A 7,265-nucleotide genomic window follows, 5' to 3' on the forward strand; every position below is an offset into this window, starting at 1 on the left:
ATCTCTCTGTCACACACATACACACACAACAGCACGCACAAACACACACCGACAGGGTCAGGCCCAGACAAGAAAGGTCAGATGAGTCAAACTCCCTCAAACAGATCACACCAGTGGAAAAAAATAAATAAATAATAAATAAAATAAAGTGGCAACATAGGCCACAGACCTCCACAGGTGAGGATTCAGAAAACATTTTACAGTCTTACAGTCTTTTGCTTCAGGCTCTTTAAAAAAAAAAAAAAAAAAGAAAAGAAAAAAAAAGAAATAGTCATTCTACCACTTCTTCTTTTTTTCTACCCTTCCCCATGTGTAGCCTGGTATTGGGTGTCTGATCACGTTTCAGGCTGAGTGGGAGATCTGTGATGGACGTCTGATGCAGCAGAATTTTGTTGCTGAATGTAACAGATCTGAACGGAGGGAAGAGCGGAGGAGAGGGTGGAGAGCGGAGGACAAAACAGACAGAGAGAGATAGATAGATAGATAGATAGATAGATAGATAGATAGATAGATAGATAGATAGATAGGTAGATAGATGAGTTGGAGTGACGGGGAGGGGAGGAGGGGGGGGAGGGGGGGAGTACTACTAGCTTTGTGTGATGGCTTACTCTACAAGGAGCCGGGCTAAGCTGATAAAAGGACAGGGTGATACGGGCGATAGCTTATTGGGCAAAAGGCCAGGTCAGCCTTCGGGGCTCTGACCCATTCTCCAGCAGGATGAGCCAGCAGCCCTGCCCGCAGCAGGCTCAACCACAATGAAGATTGGCTTACGGCTCAGGAGTTACTATTAACACCAACACATGCACATACAGACACACACGTGCTGCATATACACACAACACACCTGCAAAATATAATTCTTTGGGTAAAAAAATTGAGCAAACTCCTGGCAGTCTTCTACACCTTACTCGAAGTGGAACAATCAGGTGCTAATTTTGACTTAGAACTGTGTGTCCAACAAATTAAATAGACGACTCGGCCGTCCAAACAGACAAATCCACTGATCACTACATGCTGAGCTAATAGGAGGAGAGAGTACAGCAGTGAGTGATGCAGACTGCTGTCATGTATTGCTGGGTTAATCCCCGTGAATCCTAACTGGTACTGCCTAAGGCAGGCTTAGTATAGTTCTGGGAGGAAATCCCCCTGTGTAGTGGTACAGGCCATTAGCCCCTAGGGTATAAATAGGGCAGCTATGGCTCCTTAAGCTGGCTTTTACGCAATATCAGTTAAAAATATGACTTGACTAATTACATGCAGGTCAGCCAGTCAGCAGAAGCAAAAATTCCTCCACCTCACTCTCCTCCTCCTCCTCCTCCTCTGACCACAGCAGACTGTTGCACCGTCTCTGTCCTTGCCTCTCTAAATACGTGAAGACATGTTCGAGCACACACACACACACACACACACACACACACACACACACGGGTCAACACGGAGCACGTGGAACTGTCAGCAGCAAAGTTTGTAGCTGACATTTTCTAGGGTGTTACGCCACTGTCATTTATTGACGTTTATAAGTGTATGCTGGGAGTTTCAATCTTGCAATGTTTTCAACTGTCTCAATCTGATAACTTGCCTCCTTTTTGCACCATCTCCAACAGAACGGCAAGTATACTCCACAACAAAAAGCTGGCATTGGTTTCAGTGTGTAGTCATCCTATCCATCGCAAGGACATTAAACACACAAAATGAGTGCAGCAACAACTGCTGATGTTCATGTTCTACAGTTTTCATTTCTATAGTGCACTCTAAATTAAGTTTTCCTTGTTTTTTTTTTTCACATGATTTCCTTCACCGGCGGCGCAGGCGGGCGGTCGTCCCTCTCGCTAGTCTGTGACATGATTAGTCCAACTCGGAGACCTTGATGCAGCAGTACTCTCACGCTATGAGATCAGTAGCTTACGAGTGGAGCGGAGGCGGGAGGAGGAGAGGGGAAGCGAGAGTGAGTGAGACAAAGTCGGACGGGGGGGTAAAAACAGCTTGAAAGAGAAAGGACAAGTGTGTGCGAGCATGTGTGTGAATGCGAGCGTGTGTGCGATAGAGAGCGGGGATTACTTTCCCTTCCAAAGATTTGTTGTTTTTGGCACGGTCCCCCGGCGACTGCCAGTCAAAACTGGGTTTTTGTTAGTTTTCTGGTTTAGCAGAAGAAAAAAAAAAAAAAAATGTCAGCAAACTGTAAGCAAACAGACTGATGACATCTCCATGGAGAGAGCATGGCCAGGTCTCCCGTTGGTAGCTTAAGTGCCATTCATTTTCAGAGACTGTCTAGACGGGCTTCACAGATACTGTCTGGAGTACCTTTATCTCCGCTGGTATTCAAGGCAACGTTGCAATACACTGCCATTATTGCTATAGCTCTCCTAACCTTCTCTCATGAAATCTGCCACACACTGTCACAGTTATTTACTCAACAAACCGCTAATGCTGTTTGTTACAGAGGGTGCTGCAAATTATAATGAAATCGAGTTGAGTGGGCTTAATGCTTACTTTCAATACAACAGCAGGGAGAGTCCCGGTTCCACTCGAGAGAAAACCTTTATCACTCAGCTTGATCATTTAGTTAATAAATCAAAAAAAAAAAAAAAGAATACAAATTAACTCAAGTGTTTTTGCTGAGTGATTTTGATATGGCACAGGACAGTATAATTATTAAAATGAAAAGCAAAGCACTGTGAAAGCAGGTAGGATGATATTCACCCCACTTCAAGACGAACTCTCAGAACGCTATCGATGCAAAAAGGCTACAGGACGCTGGATGTTTCAGATATTATACTTTCAGTACAACGATACCAAAACCAATACCGTGAAACATATCTGTACAACGAGGCAGATTTACTTGCACGGGCTGCAGCAGGCGAAAAGGCTGGGCCGGCTGAAAACCTGTGGGTGTAAATGGTGGGTGGCAGGGTTAAAAGATCACCGACCCCTATTGTAGATGAAGTGTGGAGGAGGAGGAGCACATACTGCTTGATGATACACAAAGGTTAGCGAGTCAAGGCCAAGGAAAACGATCTGCACGAACACAAAGAGATATGAAGAAACTCGGCAAAATTGACGGATTGGATATATATATATGTTTTCATGTGGCTGCGGCCGTGAGCTCGCCGCCGTCTTCTTCGCTTCACACATACAGCGGAGCGCGGTTTGAAATGCAAATGGATCATATGAGATATCGCTGCCCTCGCAAGGGACGCTCGAACCGACAGGTGTGTCTGTCACCTTAAAGTAGTCTGGCACGGTGTCAACTGTACTCAAACACCTGCCTCTGTTTGGGATTATTCATCACACTCCTTCCCATGGACTCCCAAGTCAATTCACATAGCGTTGCAGTTGTGAGGCTGCTGGTGTGGGAACAGCGGCCGTGAGAGTCTCCTCGATTGACTCAAAAAATGCCATGATTACAAGGAGTAAGTCGGAAAATAACAGGCTCAGTGTGATTTTGAAATATGCAGATATATTCATTAACATCACATGATTTTTTTTTAAATTCACATCATTATTAAAAAATATATTTTTATTAGAAAATTTGGACAAAGCCGAAACATATATTAGAACAGACAACAAGGACGAGGATCTAATTTCTTTTCTCTTCTGTGATGGTACGACATTCAAGACAAGTAAAGACATGCAGGTCAGTGTTTGCCCATGGGTGTGTGACTTTGAGTGGCAATCAGAGATATTATCCCGAACGCATCCTCATACAAAGGGGGTGTCTGTAAATCCTTGTAAAAGGAACATAGCAGTAAAAGAAAACGGGGTTATTCGGGGTGATGTCACCTCAAATGTTCCTTAAACTGCTGCACCCACAAAAGAGCGAGACGGGCATTTTCTCGGAGCTACTACACGGCGCACAGCCCTGCAAGTCGCGCGCTCACCAACGCCACGCACGCACAGAATCCTATAATCATGCAAATGCATCGTCTCGGCATGAATGTACACTTAACTCTCTAACTTTTTCTTTTTTTTTTTTTTTTTCCTTTTCTGCGTCTTTCACTTTCAGTCTCCCCACCCCACCCACTCGTCATTTTTCTCCCCGTCTTTCCCTATCACTCATCTGGGTAGCTGTGTGAGAGCACACACTCAACGTGGGTGAGAGTGCTAGAGTAGAGTATATGACTGTTAGCACAAGGTGCAGGGTGTGTGTGTGTGTGTGTGAATGTGAGTGAGTGAGTGTGTGTGTGTGCGTGCCTGTCTGCGTGGTGCTGTAGGTGGAGAGGCACAGCAGGGCGTGAAGGAGCGCTGTGATAATGACAGGCCATGCATTATATAACATGCAGATTGCATAAGGAGAAGATTATTTTAGGTCCAGATATTGAGGATGTATAAGTAATTTTTTTTACGTGGGTGTACAGCACTATGTGCACCTCTGAGCGCGCGCGGATGTGTGTTTGTGCAGAAATGTTCTGAAATGTGCTCGTTTTTTGTGGCTTCTTTCGAGGAGCGTGTGGGTGTAAATAAACTAAAGTGTATTATGTGTTTGTAAGAAGGGGGCATGAATGTTTTCAGATTTCTTTCATAGCTATCTGCATATCAAAACAAGTATGTGGGAATGTTGGCACATTTGTGTACAGTGTGCACAAGGGTGTCTTTATTACAAGCTCCCACTCATTATCACTTTTAGACTTCAGAGAGAGCGACTTGAAAAGGGCTGATTCTCCCAGTCAGGTGAAAACCTCGCAACTTCCAGATTTGAGGATTTTCGTGCCTGAGCTTGTGTTGATAAAACACTTGCTCCTCTGTGGACGGCACAAGTTTTATGACTCTCTCAGGCACTCAGTCACAAGGTTATGGTCCTACAGGATGTCTTGTTTGGAGTCACAGAAGTGAGGCAGCGCAGATACAGTCTTCGTGTGCCACTGCCTCGTCTGTGCGCCTCGCTCCATGCATGAGTGTGCCCCTGTAAAAATAGACCTCTTAAAGGGCCAGCAGCCACTCAACCTTCTCCCACAAGAGGCCTGTTCTCCTCTTCAGGGTGACAGTACTCTAAGAAACATGGGAAACCAGAACATGCTGTATTTCTCATTCAGCGCCGCAGAAAGCGGTTGTATTTCTGTTTCCCAAATGATTCTGAAATGTGACCGCATTCAGTTTTTATTTATGTCATTCACAAGGGCACATCCCTCCACGTAGCCGTACGATCTGAAGCCCCGGGCTTTGTCCTGGTAACTTACAGTGAAACGCAAAATAAACAGGGGAGATCCGGGTTTTAAAAGCCTCAACTAAACAACTGTTTTATTCAGGAATTTTCAGATGCATTTTGCTTTGTGATGGAAATGACGAATCCAACATTCAAAGCAAAAATTGCTCCTTGTAGATAAAGCACAATTTGTTACCCTGCTATCAAAACACCCATTTCTAGGAGCAATCTCGCACTGACACTAGACTTCCTGCACACTCCAGTTGATCGTCCCCATAATTGAAATAAGTGAATTAACTCAGCAGGGACAAATGTTGTACATCTTGCTTGAAAGACATGTATAGATGGGAACTGTTTGAACCTGTGAATGTTCCTATATGCAGCATATGGGATGTGACTGCAGCAGAAGGACAGCGCCTGCCGGAGCAGAAATAGACATACAGAAATCATAATTGTGCACAGTGGCGTAGTGCATCTCCGTTAAAAACGGTGACAAAAGATTTGGGACAGTTTGAGAGGAGTCAGTATAACAGCGTTGTGCTCTCAACTGAAGCGTGCAGAAACTAATTTAGACTTAGTAGGCACAAAAAGTAAAAATAGGAAAAAAGGCAAGGAGACATTATCCAGAGCTTCTCCAATAACTCTCCTGGTATTAATCGTGTGCAGTGGTTGAATTAGAAGTTGGATGACAGACGTCTGATGCACCTGCACGCCGGCACATCCTCCTTTGAAACCACAGGCTCTTATCCCAGACTCGCCCCCAACATCTGCACACCTTATTTTCTCTCTCCTCCTCCACTTCCTCCCCAGTGATGTCTCTTTCCAATTTTTTTTTTTGTCTCAGACGGGACTAACCCCACCCTCACCAATGTCACACCCATCCCTCCCAAATTTGAGTGGGCTCCTGGAGGGCCCCTGGCTATCTCTGGACCAAGGCTATTTAAGCCCACTGCTCTAATTCTGAAAGTCCTGATCTGCCATCAGGCTGAGTGATAAACCTCCACCTCTCTCCCTCTCTCTCTCTCTCTCTCTCTCTCTCTCTGTCTGTCTGTCTGCCTTCCTTCTCATACACTCTCCCTTCAGATCAGTCACACTCACCCTCTTGTTCACACTCGCTCTGTTATTCCCTTCCACGCACACAAACACCCACACGCATAGGTGCTGACTTATAGGAGTGCATACAGCACGCTCATTCAGACACACATGCACAAACAATTCAGAGACGTTTCCTCCCTATAATTAACCCGGCTTAGTCCCACAATGAAACGTATTCAGAGTAACTCCTAAACCTTTCTGCTCTCGAGAGCGCTCAAATCACACGCCGTGCTCTGTTTATCCCGTCATTTAAAGTTGTCAGCACACCTGTGCTCACTCTGTCTCTCCCAAACACACACACACACACACACACACACACATGAAGGAGGAAGCAGTGTGGTCACATACCTCGCCGGGTGCCTTTACGTAGCTGGTATCAGAGAGTTTACTCATTGGATCAGGCAGCAGCAGGCACGTAGGAATATCCAGTTTTGAGACTGTGAGTCTATTCCTCCTCTCTACCGCTCAGCCTTCCCTCCCTTCATCCTATTCCTGCCTCTCCTCCTTCTCACTCTCTAAACGCCTCTTTGCTCTCTCTCTCTCTCCCTCTCTCTCTCTGTATCTCCCTGTGAGTGCGCTCTCTGTCTCTCTCCCCACCTTGCTTGATCTCTCCAACCCTCCCTCCCTCTCACTCTCCTTCCTTCAAACTGACACACACCTTCTATCTCACTCATACAACTTCAATCTACACTCATCCCTCCTAGTAAGTCTCTGTGACACGCAGGGACATCTGATAACTTTTTCTTTTCCTTGCCTAATATGCTCTGTGTGTGTGTGTGTGTGTGTGTGTGTGTGTGTGTGTCTGTATGTGTGTCTCTCTCTCTCTCCCTCGCTGGGAGTGTATAATTAGACAGAGCTCAGTGGTAATACAGTCAGGCTCATTGTGGGAGCCTTAGCATTGCTGCTCATGTTTGGCTGACAGCCCAGCGGCTTCACTCATTAACCTCCCTGGAGCCGCAGAATGGACCAGCCCACGGCCCGCGCTATTCGCTGCAACACCTCAGCCTCTTAGCCCGGCAGCCAATCACGG

General features: G+C 45.8%; 1 protein-coding gene across 1 annotated transcript in view; it reads right to left on the reverse strand.

The window, feature by feature from the left end:
- The window catches only part of LOC115407534 (hormone receptor 4), a 15,086-nt gene extending 8,300 nt beyond the window's left edge, over positions 1–6,786 (reverse strand). Inside the window, exon 1 of the mRNA XM_030117901.1 lies at positions 6,584–6,786. The gene's annotated coding sequence lies outside the window, so the exon portion shown is untranslated. The remainder of the gene's footprint in view (positions 1–6,583) is intronic.
- Between the last annotated feature and the right edge of the window lie 479 nt (positions 6,787–7,265).

The sequence above is a fragment of the Salarias fasciatus genome, chromosome 20 (assembly GCF_902148845.1).
Source record: "Salarias fasciatus chromosome 20, fSalaFa1.1, whole genome shotgun sequence".
NCBI lineage: Eukaryota > Metazoa > Chordata > Actinopteri > Blenniiformes > Blenniidae > Salarias > Salarias fasciatus.